The sequence below is a fragment of the Oncorhynchus mykiss genome, chromosome 18 (genome assembly GCF_057628025.1).
Source record: "Oncorhynchus mykiss isolate SJ-2025 chromosome 18, ASM5762802v1, whole genome shotgun sequence".
NCBI classification, from domain to species: Eukaryota; Metazoa; Chordata; class Actinopteri; order Salmoniformes; family Salmonidae; genus Oncorhynchus; species Oncorhynchus mykiss.
The window spans coordinates 3,764,324-3,784,841 of NC_143039.1; the positions used below are offsets into that span (position 1 = coordinate 3,764,324).

General features: G+C 38.9%; 1 protein-coding gene across 6 annotated transcripts in view; it reads right to left on the reverse strand.

The window, feature by feature from the left end:
* Positions 1–20,518, reverse strand: part of LOC110523102 (islet cell autoantigen 1-like protein) — a 97,318-nt gene that overhangs the window by 10,359 nt on the left and 66,441 nt on the right. The window lies entirely within an intron of this gene.

The window sequence follows — 20,518 nt, forward strand, 5'->3', positions numbered from 1 at the left end:
ACGGACCACAAAAAGATAACCAGCCACGTCACGGACAACGATGTCATGCTTCCAGACAAACTAACCACCTTCTTTGCCCGCTTTGAGGATAATACAATACCACCGTCGTGGCCCGCTAACAAGGACTGCGCCCTGCCCCCCTCCTTCTCCGTGGCCAACGTGAGTAAAACATTTAAACGTGTTAACCCTCGCAAGGCTGCTGGCCCAGAGTGTATCCCTAGCCGCGTCCTCGGAGCATGCGCAGACCAGCTGGCTGGTGTGTTTACAGACATATTCAATCGCTCCCTATCCCAGTCTGGTGTCCCCACATGCTTCAAGATGGCCACCAATGTTCCTGAACCCAAGAAGGTAAAGGTAATTGAAATGAATGACTACCGCCCCCTACCACTCAACATGTCATCATGAAGTGCTTTGAGAGACTAGTCAAGGATCATATCACCTCTACCTTACCTGTCACCCTAGACCCACTTCAGTTTGAATAACGCCCCAACAGGTCCACAGACGATGTAATCACCATCGCACTGCTCTGTCCCATCTGGACAAGAGGAATACCTACAGTTGAAGTTGGAAGTTTGCATACACTTTAGCCAAATACACAATTCCTGACATTTAATCCGAGACATAAATTCCCTGTCTTATGTCAGTTAGGATCACCACTTTATTTTAATAATGTGAAATGTCAGAATAAGAGTAGAGAGAGTGATTTATTTCTGCTTTTATTTCTTTCATCACATTCAGTGGGTCAGAAGTTTACATACACTCAATTAGTATTTGGTAGCATTGCCTTTCAATTGTTTAACTTGGGTCAAACATTTTGGGTAGCCTTCCACATGCTTCCCACAATAAGTTGGGTGAATTTTGGCTCATTCCTCCTGACAGAGCTGGTGTAACTGAGTCAGGTTGGTAGGCCTCCTTGCTCGCACACACTTTTTCAGTTCTTCCCACAAAGTTTCTATAGGATTGAAGTCAGGGCTGTGTGATGGCCACTCCAATACCTTGACTTTGTTGTCCTTAAGCCATTTTGCCACAACTTTGGAAGTATGCTTGAGGTCATTGTCCATTTGGAAGACCCATTTGCAACCAAGCTTTAACTTCCTGACTGATGTTTTGAGATGTTGCTTCAATATTTCCACAGACTTTTCATTCCTCATTATGCCATCTATTTTGTGAATTGCACCAGTCCCTGCTGCAGCAAAGCACTCCCACAACATGATGCTGCCACCCCCATGCTTCACGATTGGGATGGTGTTCTTCGGCTTGCAAGCTCTATTTTTGTTTCATCAGACCAGAGGACATTTCTCCAAAAAGTACAATCTTTGTCCCCATGTGCAGTTGCAAACTGTAGTCGGGATTTTTTGTGGTGGTTTTGCTGAGCGGCCTTTCAGGTTATGTCGATATAGGACTTGTTTTACTGTGGATATACAGTGCCTTGCAAAAGTATTCGGCCCCCTTGAACTTTGCGACCTTTTGCCACATTTCAGGCTTCAAACATAAAGATATAAAACTGTATTTTTTTGTGAAGAATCAACAAAAAGTGGGACACAATCATGAAGTGGAACGACATTTATTGGATATTTCAAACTTTTTTAACAAATCAAAAACTGAAAAATTGGGCGTGCAAAATTATTCAGCCCCTTTACTTTCAGTGCAGCAAACTCTCTCCATAAGTTCAGTGAGGATCTCTGAATGATCCAATGTTGACCTAAATGACTAATGATGATGAATACAATCCACCTGTGTGTAATCAAGTCTCCGTATAAATGCACCTGCACAGTGATAGTCTCAGAGGTCCGTTAAAAGCGCAGAGAGCATCATGAAGAACAAGGAACACACCAGGCAGGTCCGACATACTGTTGTGAAGAAGTTTAAAGCCGGATTTGGATACAAAAATATTTTCCAAGCTTTAAACATCCCAAGGAGCACTGTGCAAGCGATAATATTGAAATGGAAGGAGTATCAGACCACTGCAAATCTACCAAGACCTGGCCGTCCCTCTAAACTTTCAGCTCATAAAAGGAGAAGACTGATCAGAGATGCAGCCAAGAGGCCCATGATCACTCTGGATGAACTGCAGAGATCTACAGCTGAGGTGGGAGACTCTGTCCATAGGACAACAATCAGTCGTATATTGCACAAATCTGGCCTTTATGGAAGAGTGGCAAGAAGAAAGCCATTTCTTAAAGATATCCATAAAAAGTGTCGTTTAAAGTTTGCCACAAGCCACCTGGGAGACACACCAAACATGTGGAAGAAGGTGCTCTGGTCAGATGAAACCAAAATTTAACTTTTTGGCAACAATGCAAAACGTTATGTTTGGCGTAAAAGCAACACAGCTCATCACCCTGAACACACCATCCCCACTGTCAAACATGGTGGTGACAGCATCATGGTTTGGGCCTGCTTTTCTTCAGCAGGGACAGGGAAGATGGTTAAAATTGATGGGAAGATGGATGGAGCCAAATACAGGACCATTCTGGAAGAAAACCTGATGGATTCTGCAAAAGACCTGAGACTGGGACGGAGATTTGTCTTCCAACAAGACAATGATCCAAAACATAAAGCAAAATCTACAATGGAATGGTTCAAAAATAAACATATCCAGGTGTTAGAATGGCCAAGTCAAAGTCCAGACCTGAATCCAATCGAGAATCTGTGGAAAGAACTGAAAACTGCTGTTCACAAATGCTCTCCATCCAACCTCACTGAGCTCGAGCTGTTTTGCAAGGAGGAATGGGAAAAAATGTCAGTCTCTCGATGTGCAAAACTGATAGAGACATACCCCAAGCGACTTACAGCTGTAATCGCAGCAAAAGGTGGCGCTACAAAGTATTAACTTAAGGGGGCTGAATAATTTTGCACGCCCAATTTTTCAGTTTTTGATTTGTTAAAAAAGTTTGAAATATCCAATAAATGTCGTTCCACTTCATGATTGTGTCCCACTTGTTGTTGATTCTTCACAAAAAAATACAGTTTTATATCTTTATGTTTGAAGCCTGAAATGTGGCAAAAGGTTGCAAAGTTCAAGGGGGCCGAATACTTTCGCAAGGCACTGTAGATACTTTCGTACCTGTTTCCTCCAGCATCTTCGCAAGGTCCTTTGCTGTTGTTCTGGGATTTATTTGCACTTTTCACACCAAAGTACGTTCCTCTCTAGGAGACAGAATGCGTCTCCTTCCTGAGCGGTATGACGGCTGCGTGGTCCCATGGTGTTTATACTTGAGTACTATTGTTTGTATAGATGAATGTGGTACCTTCAGGCATTTGGAAATTGCTCCCAAGGATGAACCAGACTTGTGGAGGTCTACAATTTGTTTTCTGAGGTCTTGGCTGATTTCTTTTGATTTTCCCATGATGTCAAGCAAAGAGGCACTGAGTTTGAAGGTAGGCCTTGAAATACAGTGCCTTGCGAAAGTATTCGGCCCCCTTGAACTTTGCGACCTTTTGCCACATTTCAGGCTTCAAACATGAAGATATAAAACTGTATTTTCTTGTGAAGAATCAACAACAAGTGGGACACAATCATGAAGTGGAACGACATTTATTGGATATTTCAAACCTTTTTAACAAATCAAAAACTGAAAAATTGGGCGTGCAAAATTATTCAGCCCCTTTACTTTCAGTGCAGCAAACTCTCTCCATAAGTTCAGTGAGGATCTCTGAATGATCCAATGTTGACCTAAATGACTAATGATGATAAATACAATCCACCTGTGTGTAATCAAGTCTCCGTATAAATGCACCTGCACTGTGATAGTCTCAGAGGTCTGTTAAAAGCGCAGAGAGCATCATGAAGAACAAGGAACACACCAGGCTGGTCCGAGATACTGTTGTGAAGAAGTTTAAAGCCGGATTTGGATACAAAAAGATTTCCCAAGCTTTAAACATCCCAAGGAGCACTGTGCAAGCGATAATATTGAAATGGAAGGAGTATCAGACCACTGCAAATCTACCAAGACCTGGCCGTCCCTCTAAACTTTCAGCTCATACAAGGAGAAGACTGATCAGAGATGCAGCCAAGAGGCCCATGATCACTCTGGATGAACTGCAGAGCTCTACAGCTGAGGTGGGAGACTCTGTCCATAGGACAACAATCAGTCGTATATTGCACAAATCTGGCCTTTATGGAAGAGTGGCAAGAAGAAAGCCATTTCTTAAAGATATCCATAAAAAGTGTCGTTTAAAGTTTGCCACAAGCCACCTGGGAGACACACCAAACATGTGGAAGGAGGTGCTCTGGTCAGATGAAACCAAAATTGAACTTTTTGGCAACAATGCAAAACGTTATGTTTGGCGTAAAAGCAACACAGCTGAACACACCATCCCCACTGTCAAACATGGTGGTGGCAGCATCATGGTTTAGGCCTGCTTTTCTTCAGCAGGGACAGGGAAGATGGTTAAAATTGATGGGAAGATGGATGGAGCCAAATACAGGACCATTCTGGAAGAAAACCTGATGGAGTCTGCAAAAGACCTGAGACTGGGACGGAGATTTGTCTTCCAACAAGACAATGATCCAAAACATAAAGCAAAATCTACAATGGAATGGTTCAAAAATAAACATATCCAGGTGTTAGAATGGCCAAGTCAAAGTCCAGACCTGAATCCAATCGAGAATCTGTGGAAAGAACTGAAAACTGCTGTTCACAAATGCTCTCCATCCAACCTCACTGAGCTCGAGCTGTTTTGCAAGGAGGAATGGGAAAAATTTTCAATCTCTCGATGTGCAAAACTGATAGAGACATACCCCAAGTGACTTACAGCTGTAATCGCAGCAAAAGGTGGCGCTACAAAATATTAACTTAAGGGGGCTGAATAATTTTGCACGCCCAATTTTTCAGTTTTTGATTTGTTAAAAAAGTTTGAAATATCCAATAAATGTCGTTCCACTTCATGATTGTGTCCCACTTGTTGTTGATTCTTCACAAGAAAATACAGTTTTATATCTTTATGTTTGAAGCCTGAAATGTGGCAAAAGGTCGCAAAGTTCAAGGGGGCCGAATACTTTCGCAAGGCACTGTACATCCACAGGTACACCTACAATTGACTCAAATGATGTCAATTAGCTTATCAGAAGCTTCTAAATCCATGACATCATTTTCTGGAATTTTCCAAGCTGTTTAAAGGCACAGTCAACTTAGTGCATGTCAATTTCTGACCCACTGGGATTGTGATACAGTGAAATAATCTGTCTAGAAATATTGCTGGAAAAATTACTTGTGTCATGCACAAATTAGATGTCCTAACCGACTAGCCAAAACTATAGTTTGTTAAGAAATTTGTGTAGTGATTTGAATGTTTTAATGACTCCAACCTAAATGGATGTAAACTTCCGACTTCAACTGTATGTCAGAATGCTGTTCATTGATTACAGCTCAGCATTCAACACCATAGTACCCTCCAAGCTCATCTTCAAGCTGGAGGCCCTGGCCTCAACCCCGCCCTGTGCAACTGGGTCCTGGACTTTCTGACGGGCCGCCCCCAGATGGTGAAGGTAGGAAACAACATCTCCACTTTGCTGACCCTCAACACTGGGGCCCCACAAGGGTGCGTGCTCAGCCCCCTCCTGTACTCCCTGTTCACCCACGACTGCGTGGCCAAGCACGCCTCCAACTCAATCATCAAGTTTGCAGATGACACAACATTAGTGGGCTTGATTACCAATAACGACGAGACAGCCTTCAGGGAGGATGTGAGGGCACTCGGAGTGTGGTGTCAGGAAAACAACCTCTCACTCAACGTAAACAAAACAAAGGAGATGACTGTGGACTTCAGGAAACCTTTGACAGCTCTTTGGTCTTGGCCATAGTGGAGTTTGGAGTGTGACTGTTTGAGGTTGTGGACAGGTGTCTTTTATACTGATAACAAGTTCAAACAGGTGCCATTAATACAGGTAATGAGTGGAGGACAGAGGAGCCTCTTAAAGAAGAAGTTACAGGTCTGTGAGAGCCAGAAATCTTGAATAATATACATCAGGGTCTGGAATGATCCCAGTAGAAAACACCTCTGAATAATATACATCAGGGTCTGGTATGATCCCAGTAGAAAACACCTCTGAATAATATACATCAGGGTCTGGTATGTAACTAGTAGAAAACACCTCTGAATAATATACATCAGGGTCTGGTATGTAACTAGTAGAAAACACCTCTGAATAATATACATCAGGGTCTGGTATGATCCCAGTAGAAAACACCTCTGAATAATATACATCAGGGTCTGGTATGTAGCTAGTAGAAAACACCTCTGAATAATATACATCAGGGTCTGGTATGATCCCAGTAGAAAACATCTCTGAATAATATACATCAGGGTCTGGTATGTAACTAGTAGAAAACACCTCTGAATAATATACATCAGGGTCTGGTATGTAACTAGTAGAAAACACCTCTGAATAATATACATCAGGGTCTGGTATGTAACTAGTAGAAAACACCTCTGAATAATATACATCAGGGTCTGGTATGTAGCTAGTAGAAAACACCTCTGAATAATATACATCAGGGTCTGGTATGTAACTAGTAGAAAACACCTCTGAATAATATACATCAGGGTCTGGTATGTAGCTAGTAGAAAACACCTCTGAATAATATACATCAGGGTCTGGTATGTAGCCAGTAGAAAACACCTCTGAATAATATACATCAGGGTCTGGTATGATCCCAGTAGAAAACACCTCTGAATAATATACATCAGGGTCTGGTATGTAACTAGTAGAAAACACCTCTGAATAATATACATCAGGGTCTGGTATGTAACTAGTAGAAAACACCTCTGAATAATATACATCAGGGTCTGGTATGTAACTAGTAGAAAACACCTCTGAATAATATACATCAGGGTCTGGTATGTAACTAGTAGAAAACACCTCTGAATAATATACATCAGGGTCTGGTATGTAACTAGTAGAAAACACCTCTGAATAATATACATCAGGGTCTGGTATGTAACTAGTAGAAAACACCTCTGAATAATATACATCAGGGTCTGGTATGTAACTAGTAGAAAACACCTCTGAATAATATACATCAGGGTCTGGTATGATCCCAGTAGAAAACACCTCTGAATAATATACATCAGGGTCTGGTATGTAGCTAGTAGAAAACACCTCTGAATAATATACATCAGGGTCTGGTATGATCCCAGTAGAAAACACCTCTGAATAATATACATCAGGGTCTGGTATGTAGCTAGTAGAAAACACCTCTGAATAATATACATCAGGGTCTGGTATGTAGCTAGTAGAAAACACCTCTGAATAATATACATCAGGGTCTGGTATGATCCCAGTAGAAAACACCTCTGAATAATATACATCAGGGTCTGGTATGTAGCTAGTAGAAAACACCTCTGAATAATATACATCAGGGTCTGGTATGTAGCTAGTAGAAAACACCTCTGAATAATATACATCAGGGTCTGGTATGTAACTAGTAGAAAACACCTCTGAATAATATACATCAGGGTCTGGTATGTAACTAGTAGAAAACACCTCTGAATAATATACATCAGGGTCTGGTATGTAGCTAGTAGAAAACACCTCTGAATAATATACATCAGGGTCTGGTATGTAACTAGTAGAAAACACCTCTGAATAATATACATCAGGGTCTGGTATGATCCCAGTAGAAAACACCTCTGAATAATATACATCAGGGTCTGGTATGTAACTAGTAGAAAACACCTCTGAATAATATACATCAGGGTCTGGTATGTAGCTAGTAGAAAACACCTCTGAATAATATACATCAGGGTCTGGTATGTAGCTAGTAGAAAACACCTCTGAATAATATACATCAGGGTCTGGTATGTAACTAGTAGAAAACACCTCTGAATAATATACATCAGGGTCTGGTATGTAACTAGTAGAAAACACCTCTGAATAATATACATCAGGGTCTGGTATGTAACTAGTAGAAAACACCTCTGAATAATATACATCAGGGTCTGGTATGTAGCTAGTAGAAAACACCTCTGAATAATATACATCAGGGTCTGGTATGTAACTAGTAGAAAACACCTCTGAATAATATACATCAGGGTCTGGTATGTAGCTAGTAGAAAACACCTCTGAATAATATACATCAGGGTCTGGTATGATCCCAGTAGAAAACACCTCTGAATAATATACATCAGGGTCTGGTATGATCCCAGTAGAAAACACCTCTGAATAATATACATCAGGGTCTGGTATGATCCCAGTAGAAAACACCTCTGAATAATATACATCAGGGTCTGGTATGTAGCTAGTAGAAAACACCTCTGAATAATATACATCAGGGTCTGGTATGTAGCTAGTAGAAAACACCTCTGAATAATATACATCAGGGTCTGGTATGTAACTAGTAGAAAACACCTCTGAATAATATACATCAGGGTCTGGTATGTAACTAGTAGAAAACACCTCTGAATAATATACATCAGGGTCTGGTATGTAGCTAGTAGAAAACACCTCTGAATAATATACATCAGGGTCTGGTATGTAACTAGTAGAAAACACCTCTGAATAATATACATCAGGGTCTGGTATGTAGCTAGTAGAAAACACCTCTGAATAATATACATCAGGGTCTGGTATGTAACTAGTAGAAAACACCTCTGAATAATATACATCAGGGTCTGGTATGTAGCTAGTAGAAAACACCTCTGAATAATATACATCAGGGTCTGGTATGATCCCAGTAGAAAACACCTCTGAATAATATACATCAGGGTCTGGTATGATCCCAGTAGAAAACACCTCTGAATAATATACATCAGGGTCTGGTATGTAGCTAGTAGAAAACACCTCTGAATAATATACATCAGGGTCTGGTATGTAGCTAGTAGAAAACACCTCTGAATAATATACATCAGGGTCTGGTATGATCCCAGTAGAAAACACCTCTGAATAATATACATCAGGGTCTGGTATGATCCCAGTAGAAAACACCTCTGAATAATATACATCAGGGTCTGGTATGATCCCAGTAGAAAACACCTCTGAATAATATACATCAGGGTCTGGTATGTAGCTAGTAGAAAACACCTCTGAATAATATACATCAGGGTCTGGTATGATCCCAGTAGAAAACACCTCTGAATAATATACATCAGGGTCTGGTATGTAGCTAGTAGAAAACACCTCTGAATAATATACATCAGGGTCTGGTATGATCCCAGTAGAAAACACCTCTGAATAATATACATCAGGGTCTGGTATGATCCCAGTAGAAAACACCTCTGAATAATATACATCAGGGTCTGGTATGTAGCTAGTAGAAAACACCTCTGAATAATATACATCAGGGTCTGGTATGTAACTAGTAGAAAACACCTCTGAATAATATACATCAGGGTCTGGTATGATCCCAGTAGAAAACACCTCTGAATAATATACATCAGGGTCTGGTATGTAGCTAGTAGAAAACACCTCTGAATAATATACATCAGGGTCTGGTATGTAACTAGTAGAAAACACCTCTGAATAATATACATCAGGGTCTGGTATGTAGCTAGTAGAAAACACCTCTGAATAATATACATCAGGGTCTGGTATGATCCCAGTAGAAAACACCTCTGAATAATATACATCAGGGTCTGGTATGTAGCCAGTAGAAAACACCTCTGAATAATATACATCAGGGTCTGGTATGATCCCAGTAGAAAACACCTCTGAATAATATACATCAGGGTCTGGTATGTAGCCAGTAGAAAACACCTCTGAATAATATACATCAGGGTCTGGTATGATCCCAGTAGAAAACACCTCTGAATAATATACATCAGGGTCTGGTATGTAACTAGTAGAAAACACCTCTGAATAATATACATCAGGGTCTGGTATGTAACTAGTAGAAAACACCTCTGAATAATATACATCAGGGTCTGGTATGTAACTAGTAGAAAACACCTCTGAATAATATACATCAGGGTCTGGTATGTAACTAGTAGAAAACACCTCTGAATAATATACATCAGGGTCTGGTATGTAACTAGTAGAAAACACCTCTGAATAATATACATCAGGGTCTGGTATGATCCCAGTAGAAAACACCTCTGAATAATATACATCAGGGTCTGGTATGTAGCTAGTAGAAAACACCTCTGAATAATATACATCAGGGTCTGGTATGTAGCTAGTAGAAAACACCTCTGAATAATATACATCAGGGTCTGGTATGTAACTAGTAGAAAACACCTCTGAATAATATACATCAGGGTCTGGTATGATCCCAGTAGAAAACACCTCTGAATAATATACATCAGGGTCTGGTATGATCCCAGTAGAAAACACCTCTGAATAATATACATCAGGGTCTGGTATGATCCCAGTAGAAAACACCTCTGAATAATATACATCAGGGTCTGGTATGTAACTAGTAGAAAACACCTCTGAATAATATACATCAGGGTCTGGTATGATCCCAGTAGAAAACACCTCTGAATAATATACATCAGGGTCTGGTATGTAGCCAGTAGAAAACACCTCTGAATAATATACATCAGGGTCTGGTATGATCCCAGTAGAAAACACCTCTGAATAATATACATCAGGGTCTGGTATGTAACTAGTAGAAAACACCTCTGAATAATATACATCAGGGTCTGGTATGTAACTAGTAGAAAACACCTCTGAATAATATACATCAGGGTCTGGTATGTAACTAGTAGAAAACACCTCTGAATAATATACATCAGGGTCTGGTATGTAACTAGTAGAAAACACCTCTGAATAATATACATCAGGGTCTGGTATGTAACTAGTAGAAAACACCTCTGAATAATATACATCAGGGTCTGGTATGTAACTAGTAGAAAACACCTCTGAATAATATACATCAGGGTCTGGTATGTAGCTAGTAGAAAACACCTCTGAATAATATACATCAGGGTCTGGTATGTAACTAGTAGAAAACACCTCTGAATAATATACATCAGGGTCTGGTATGTAGCTAGTAGAAAACACCTCTGAATAATATACATCAGGGTCTGGTATGATCCCAGTAGAAAACACCTCTGAATAATATACATCAGGGTCTGGTATGATCCCAGTAGAAAACACCTCTGAATAATATACATCAGGGTCTGGTATGTAGCTAGTAGAAAACACCTCTGAATAATATACATCAGGGTCTGGTATGTAGCTAGTAGAAAACACCTCTGAATAATATACATCAGGGTCTGGTATGTAACTAGTAGAAAACACCTCTGAATAATATACATCAGGGTCTGGTATGATCCCAGTAGAAAACACCTCTGAATAATATACATCAGGGTCTGGTATGTAGCTAGTAGAAAACACCTCTGAATAATATACATCAGGGTCTGGTATGTAGCTAGTAGAAAACACCTCTGAATAATATACATCAGGGTCTGGTATGATCCCAGTAGAAAACACCTCTGAATAATATACATCAGGGTCTGGTATGTAGCTAGTAGAAAACACCTCTGAATAATATACATCAGGGTCTGGTATGTAACTAGTAGAAAACACCTCTGAATAATATACATCAGGGTCTGGTATGTAGCTAGTAGAAAACACCTCTGAATAATATACATCAGGGTCTGGTATGTAGCTAGTAGAAAACACCTCTGAATAATATACATCAGGGTCTGGTATGATCCCAGTAGAAAACACCTCTGAATAATATACATCAGGGTCTGGTATGTAGCTAGTAGAAAACACCTCTGAATAATATACATCAGGGTCTGGTATGTAACTAGTAGAAAACACCTCTGAATAATATACATCAGGGTCTGGTATGATCCCAGTAGAAAACACCTCTGAATAATATACATCAGGGTCTGGTATGTAACTAGTAGAAAACACCTCTGAATAATATACATCAGGGTCTGGTATGATCCCAGTAGAAAACACCTCTGAATAATATACATCAGGGTCTGGTATGTAACTAGTAGAAAACACCTCTGAATAATATACATCAGGGTCTGGTATGTAACTAGTAGAAAACACCTCTGAATAATATACATCAGGGTCTGGTATGTAGCTAGTAGAAAACACCTCTGAATAATATACATCAGGGTCTGGTATGTAACTAGTAGAAAACACCTCTGAATAATATACATCAGGGTCTGGTATGTAACTAGTAGAAAACACCTCTGAATAATATACATCAGGGTCTGGTATGATCCCAGTAGAAAACACCTCTGAATAATATACATCAGGGTCTGGTATGTAGCTAGTAGAAAACACCTCTGAATAATATACATCAGGGTCTGGTATGATCCCAGTAGAAAACACCTCTGAATAATATACATCAGGGTCTGGTATGTAGCTAGTAGAAAACACCTCTGAATAATATACATCAGGGTCTGGTATGTAGCTAGTAGAAAACACCTCTGAATAATATACATCAGGGTCTGGTATGTAACTAGTAGAAAACACCTCTGAATAATATACATCAGGGTCTGGTATGTAACTAGTAGAAAACACCTCTGAATAATATACATCAGGGTCTGGTATGTAGCTAGTAGAAAACACCTCTGAATAATATACATCAGGGTCTGGTATGTAACTAGTAGAAAACACCTCTGAATAATATACATCAGGGTCTGGTATGTAGCTAGTAGAAAACACCTCTGAATAATATACATCAGGGTCTGGTATGTAACTAGTAGAAAACACCTCTGAATAATATACATCAGGGTCTGGTATGATCCCAGTAGAAAACACCTCTGTATAATATACATCAGGGTCTGGTATGTAACTAGTAGAAAACACCTCTGAATAATATACATCAGGGTCTGGTATGTAGCTAGTAGAAAACACCTCTGAATAATATACATCAGGGTCTGGTATGTAACTAGTAGAAAACACCTCTGAATAATATACATCAGGGTCTGGTATGTAGCTAGTAGAAAACACCTCTGAATAATATACATCAGGGTCTGGTATGTAGCTAGTAGAAAACACCTCTGAATAATATACATCAGGGTCTGGTATGTAGCTAGTAGAAAACACCTCTGAATAATATACATCAGGGTCTGGTATGTAGCTAGTAGAAAACACCTCTGAATAATATACATCAGGGTCTGGTATGTAACTAGTAGAAAACACCTCTGAATAATATACATCAGGGTCTGGTATGATCCCAGTAGAAAACACCTCTGAATAATATACATCAGGGTCTGGTATGTAACTAGTAGAAAACACCTCTGAATAATATACATCAGGGTCTGGTATGTAACTAGTAGAAAACACCTCTGAATAATATACATCAGGGTCTGGTATGTAACTAGTAGAAAACACCTCTGAATAATATACATCAGGGTCTGGTATGTAGCTAGTAGAAAACACCTCTGAATAATATACATCAGGGTCTGGTATGTAACTAGTAGAAAACACCTCTGAATAATATACATCAGGGTCTGGTATGTAACTAGTAGAAAACACCTCTGAATAATATACATCAGGGTCTGGTATGATCCCAGTAGAAAACACCTCTGAATAATATACATCAGGGTCTGGTATGTAGCTAGTAGAAAACACCTCTGAATAATATACATCAGGGTCTGGTATGTAACTAGTAGAAAACACCTCTGAATAATATACATCAGGGTCTGGTATGTAGCTAGTAGAAAACACCTCTGAATAATATACATCAGGGTCTGGTATGTAGCTAGTAGAAAACACCTCTGAATAATATACATCAGGGTCTGGTATGTAGCTAGTAGAAAACACCTCTGAATAATATACATAAGGGTCTGGTATGATCCCAGTAGAAAACACCTCTGAATAATATACATCAGGGTCTGGTATGTAGCTAGTAGAAAACACCTCTGAATAATATACATCAGGGTCTGGTATGATCCCAGTAGAAAACACCTCTGAATAATATACATCAGGGTCTGGTATGTAACTAGTAGAAAACACCTCTGAATAATATACATCAGGGTCTGGTATGTAACTAGTAGAAAACACCTCTGAATAATATACATCAGGGTCTGGTATGTAACTAGTAGAAAACACCTCTGAATAATATACATCAGGGTCTGGTATGTAACTAGTAGAAAACACCTCTGAATAATATACATCAGGGTCTGGTATGTAGCTAGTAGAAAACACCTCTGAATAATATACATCAGGGTCTGGTATGTAGCTAGTAGAAAACACCTCTGAATAATATACATCAGGGTCTGGTATGTAGCTAGTAGAAAACACCTCTGAATAATATACATCAGGGTCTGGTATGTAACTAGTAGAAAACACCTCTGAATAATATACATCAGGGTCTGGTATGTAACTAGTAGAAAACACCTCTGAATAATATACATCAGGGTCTGGTATGTAGCTAGTAGAAAACACCTCTGAATAATATACATCAGGGTCTGGTATGTAACTAGTAGAAAACACCTCTGAATAATATACATCAGGGTCTGGTATGTAACTAGTAGAAAACACCTCTGAATAATATACATCAGGGTCTGGTATGTAGCTAGTAGAAAACACCTCTGAATAATATACATCAGGGTCTGGTATGTAACTAGTAGAAAACATCTCTGAATAATATACATCAGGGTCTGGTATGATCCCAGTAGAAAACACCTCTGAATAATATACATCAGGGTCTGGTATGTAGCTAGTAGAAAACACCTCTGAATAATATACATCAGGGTCTGGTATGTAGCTAGTAGAAAACACCTCTGAATAATATACATCAGGGTCTGGTATGTAACTAGTAGAAAACATCTCTGAATAATATACATCAGGGTCTGGTATGATCCCAGTAGAAAACACCTCTGAATAATATACATCAGGGTCTGGTATGTAGCTAGTAGAAAACACCTCTGAATAATATACATCAGGGTCTGGTATGTAACTAGTAGAAAACACCTCTGAATAATATACATCAGGGTCTGGTATGTAACTAGTAGAAAACACCTCTGAATAATATACATCAGGGTCTGGTATGTAGCCAGTAGAAAACACCTCTGAATAATATACATCAGGGTCTGGTATGTAGCTAGTAGAAAACACCTCTGAATAATATACATCAGGGTCTGGTATGATCCCAGTAGAAAACACCTCTGAATAATATACATCAGGGTCTGGTATGTAGCTAGTAGAAAACACCTCTGAATAATATACATCAGGGTCTGGTATGTAGCTAGTAGAAAACACCTCTGAATAATATACATCAGGGTCTGGTATGATCCCAGTAGAAAACACCTCTGAATAATATACATCAGGGTCTGGTATGTAGCTAGTAGAAAACACCTCTGAATAATATACATCAGGGTCTGGTATGATCCCAGTAGAAAACACCTCTGAATAATATACATCAGGGTCTGGTATGTAGCTAGTAGAAAACACCTCTGAATAATATACATCAGGGTCTGGTATGTAACTAGTAGAAAACACCTCTGAATAATATACATCAGGGTCTGGTATGATCCCAGTAGAAAACACCTCTGAATAATATACATCAGGGTCTGGTATGTAGCTAGTAGAAAACACCTCTGAATAATATACATCAGGGTCTGGTATGATCCCAGTAGAAAACACCTCTGAATAATATACATCAGGGTCTGGTATGTAACTAGTAGAAAACACCTCTGAATAATATACATCAGGGTCTGGTATGTAACTAGTAGAAAACACCTCTGAATAATATACATCAGGGTCTGGTATGTAGCTAGTAGAAAACACCTCTGAATAATATACATCAGGGTCTGGTATGTAACTAGTAGAAAACACCTCTGAATAATATACATCAGGGTCTGGTATGTAACTAGTAGAAAACACCTCTGAATAATATACATCAGGGTCTGGTATGTAGCTAGTAGAAAACACCTCTGAATAATATACATCAGGGTCTGGTATGATCCCAGTAGAAAACACCTCTGAATAATATACATCAGGGTCTGGTATGTAGCTAGTAGAAAACACCTCTGAATAATATACATCAGGGTCTGGTATGATCCCAGTAGAAAACACCTCTGAATAATATACATCAGGGTCTGGTATGTAGCTAGTAGAAAACACCTCTGAATAATATACATCAGGGTCTGGTATGTAGCTAGTAGAAAACACCTCTGAATAATATACATCAGGGTCTGGTATGATCCCAGTAGAAAACACCTCTGAATAATATACATCAGGGTCTGGTATGTAACTAGTAGAAAACACCTCTGAATAATATACATCAGGGTCTGGTATGTAACTAGTAGAAAACACCTCTGAATAATATACATCAGGGTCTGGTATGTAGCTAGTAGAAAACACCTCTGAATAATATACATCAGGGTCTGGTATGTAGCTAGTAGAAAACACCTCTGAATAATATACATCAGGGTCTGGTATGTAGCTAGTAGAAAACACCTCTGAATAATATACATCAGGGTCTGGTATGTAACTAGTAGAAAACACCTCTGAATAATATACATCAGGGTCTGGTATGTAACTAGTAGAAAACACCTCTGAATAATATACATCAGGGTCTGGTATGTAGCTAGTAGAAAACACCTCTGAATAATATACATCAGGGTCTGGTATGTAGCTAGTAGAAAACACCTCTGAATAATATACATCAGGGTCTGGTATGTAGCTAGTAGAAAACACCTCTGAATAATATACATCAGGGTCTGGTATGATCCCAGTAGAAAACACCTCTGAATAATATACATCAGGGTCTGGTATGTAACTAGTAGAAAACACCTCTGAATAATATACATCAGGGTCTGGTATGTAACTAGTAGAAAACACCTCTGAATAATATACATCAGGGTCTGGTATGTAACTAGTAGAAAACACCTCTGAATAATATACATCAGGGTCTGGTATATAGCTAGTAGAAAACACCTCTGAATAATATACATCAGGGTCTGGTATGTAGCTAGTAGAAAACACCTCTGAATAATATACATCAGGGTCTGGTATGATCCCAGTAGAAAACACCTCTGAATAATATACATCAGGGTCTGGTATGATCCCAGTAGAAAACACCTCTGAATAATATACATCAGGGTCTGGTATGATCCCAGTAGAAAACACCTCTGAATAATATACATCAGGGTCTGGTATGTAGCCAGTAGAAAACACCTCTGAATAATATACATCAGGGTCTGGTATGTAGCTAGTAGAAAACACCTCTGAATAATATACATCAGGGTCTGGTATGTAGCTAGTAGAAAACACCTCTGAATAATATACATCAGGGTCTGGTATGTAGCTAGTAGAAAACACCTCTGAATAATATACATCAGGGTCTGGTATGATCCCAGTAGAAAACACCTCTGAATAATATACATCAGGGTCTGGTATGTAACTAGTAGAAAACACCTCTGAATAATATACATCAGGGTCTGGTATGTAACTAGTAGAAAACACCTCTGAATAATATACATCAGGGTCTGGTATGTAGCTAGTAGAAAACACCTCTGAATAATATACATCAGGGTCTGGTATGTAACTAGTAGAAAACACCTCTGAATAATATACATCAGGGTCTGGTATGTAACTAGTAGAAAACACCTCTGAATAATATACATCAGGGTCTGGTATGTAACTAGTAGAAAACACCTCTGAATAATATACATCAGGGTCTGGTATGTAGCTAGTAGAAAACACCTCTGAATAATATACATCAGGGTCTGGTATGTAACTAGTAGAAAACACCTCTGAATAATATACATCAGGGTCTGGTATGTAGCTAGTAGAAAACACCTCTGAATAATATACATCAGGGTCTGGTATGATCCCAGTAGAAAACACCTCTGAATAATATACATCAGGGTCTGGTATGTAACTAGTAGAAAACACCTCTGAATAATATACATCAGGGTCTGGTATGATCCCAGTAGAAAACACCTCTGAATAATATACATCAGGGTCTGGTATGTAACTAGTAGAAAACACCTCTGAATAATATACATCAGGGTCTGGTATGTAACTAGTAGAAAACACCTCTGAATAATATACATCAGGGTCTGGTATGTAACTAGTAGAAAACACCTCTGAATAATATACATCAGGGTCTGGTATGTAGCTAGTAGAAAACACCTCTGAATAATATACATCAGGGTCTGGTATGTAACTAGTAGAAAACACCTCTGAATAATATACATCAGGGTCTGGTATGTAGCTAGTAGAAAACACCTCTGAATAATATACATCAGGGTCTGGTATGATCCCAGTAGAAAACACCTCTGAATAATATACATCAGGGTCTGGTATGATCCCAGTAGAAAACACCTCTGAATAATATACATCAGGGTCTGGTATGTAGCTAGTAGAAAACACCTCTGAATAATATACATCAGGGTCTGGTATGTAACTAGTAGAAAACACCTCTGAATAATATACATCAGGGTCTGGTATGTAACTAGTAGAAAACACCTCTGAATAATATACATCAGGGTCTGGTATGTAACTAGTAGAAAACACCTCTGAATAATATACATCAGGGTCTGGTATGTAACTAGTAGAAAACACCTCTGAATAATATACATCAGGGTCTGGTATGTAGCTAGTAGAAAACACCTCTGAATAATATACATCAGGGTCTGGTATGTAGCTAGTAGAAAACACCTCTGAATAATATACATCAGGGTCTGGTATGTAGCTAGTAGAAAACACCTCTGAATAATATACATCAGGGTCTGGTATGTAGCTAGTAGAAAACACCTCTGAATAATATACATCAGGGTCTGGTATGTAACTAGTAGAAAACACCTCTGAATAATATACATCAGGGTCTGGTATGTAACTAGTAGAAAACACCTCTGAATAATATACATCAGGGTCTGGTATGTAACTAGTAGAAAACACCTCTGAATAATATACATCAGGGTCTGGTATGATCCCAGTAGAAAACACCTCTGAATAATATACATCAGGGTCTGGTATGATCCCAGTAGAAAACACCTCTGAATAATATACATCAGGGTCTGGTATGATCCCAGTAGAAAACACCTCTGAATAATATACATCAGGGTCTGGTATGTAGCTAGTAGAAAACACCTCTGAATAATATACATCAGGGTCTGGTATGTAGCTAGTAGAAAACACCTCTGAATAATATACATCAGGGTCTGGTATGTAGCTAGTAGAAAACACCTCTGAATAATATACATCAGGGTCTGGTATGTAGCTAGTAGAAAACACCTCTGAATAATATACATCAGGGTCTGGTATGTAACTAGTAGAAAACACCTCTGAATAATATACATCAGGGTCTGGTATGTAACTAGTAGAAAACACCTCTGAATAATATACATCAGGGTCTGGTATGTAGCTAGTAGAAAACACCTCTGAATAATATACATCAGGGTCTGGTATGATCCCAGTAGAAAACACCTCTGAATAATATACATCAGGGTCTGGTATGTAGCTAGTAGAAAACACCTCTGAATAATATACATCAGGGTCTGGTATGTAGCTAGTAGAAAACACCTCTGAATAATATACATCAGGGTCTGGTATGATCCCAGTAGAAAACACCTCTGAATAATATACATCAGGGTCTGGTATGTAGCTAGTAGAAAACACCTCTGAATAATATACATCAGGGTCTGGTATGTAGCTAGTAGAAAACACCTCTGAATAATATACATCAGGGTCTGGTATGATCCCAGTAGAAAACACCTCTGAATAATATACATCAGGGTCTGGTATGATCCCAGTAGAAAACACCTCTGAATAATATACATCAGGGTCTGGTATGTAACTAGTAGAAAACACCTCTGAATAATATACATCAGGGTCTGGTATGTAACTAGTAGAAAACACCTCTGAATAATATACATCAGGGTCTGGTATGTAGCTAGTAGAAAACACCTCTGAATAATATACATCAGGGTCTGGTATGATCCCAGTAGAAAACACCTCTGAATAATATACATCAGGGTCTGGTATGTAGCTAGTAGAAAACACCTCTGAATAATATACATCAGGGTCTGGTATGTAGCTAGTAGAAAACACCTCTGAATAATATACATCAGGGTCTGGTATGATCCCAGTAGAAAACACCTCTGAATAATATACATCAGGGTCTGGTATGTAGCTAGTAGAAAACACCTCTGAATAATATACATCAGGGTCTGGTATGTAACTAGTAGAAAACACCTCTGAATAATATACATCAGGGTCTGGTATGTAGCTAGTAGAAAACACCTCTGAATAATATACATCAGGGTCTGGTATGTAACTAGTAGAAAACACCTCTGAATAATATACATCAGGGTCTGGTATGTAGCTAGTAGAAAACACCTCTGAATAATATACATCAGGGTCTGGTATGTAACTAGAAAACACCTCTGAATAATATACATCAGGGTCTGGTATGTAACTAGTAGAAAACACCTCTGAATAATATACATCAGGGTCTGGTATGTAGCTAGTAGAAAACACCTCTGAATAATATACATCAGGGTCTGGTATGTAGCTAGTAGAAAACACCTCTGAATAATATACATCAGGGTCTGGTATGTAGCTAGTAGAAAACACCTCTGAATAATATACATCAGGGTCTGGTATGATCCCAGTAGAAAACACCTCTGAATAATATACATCAGGGTC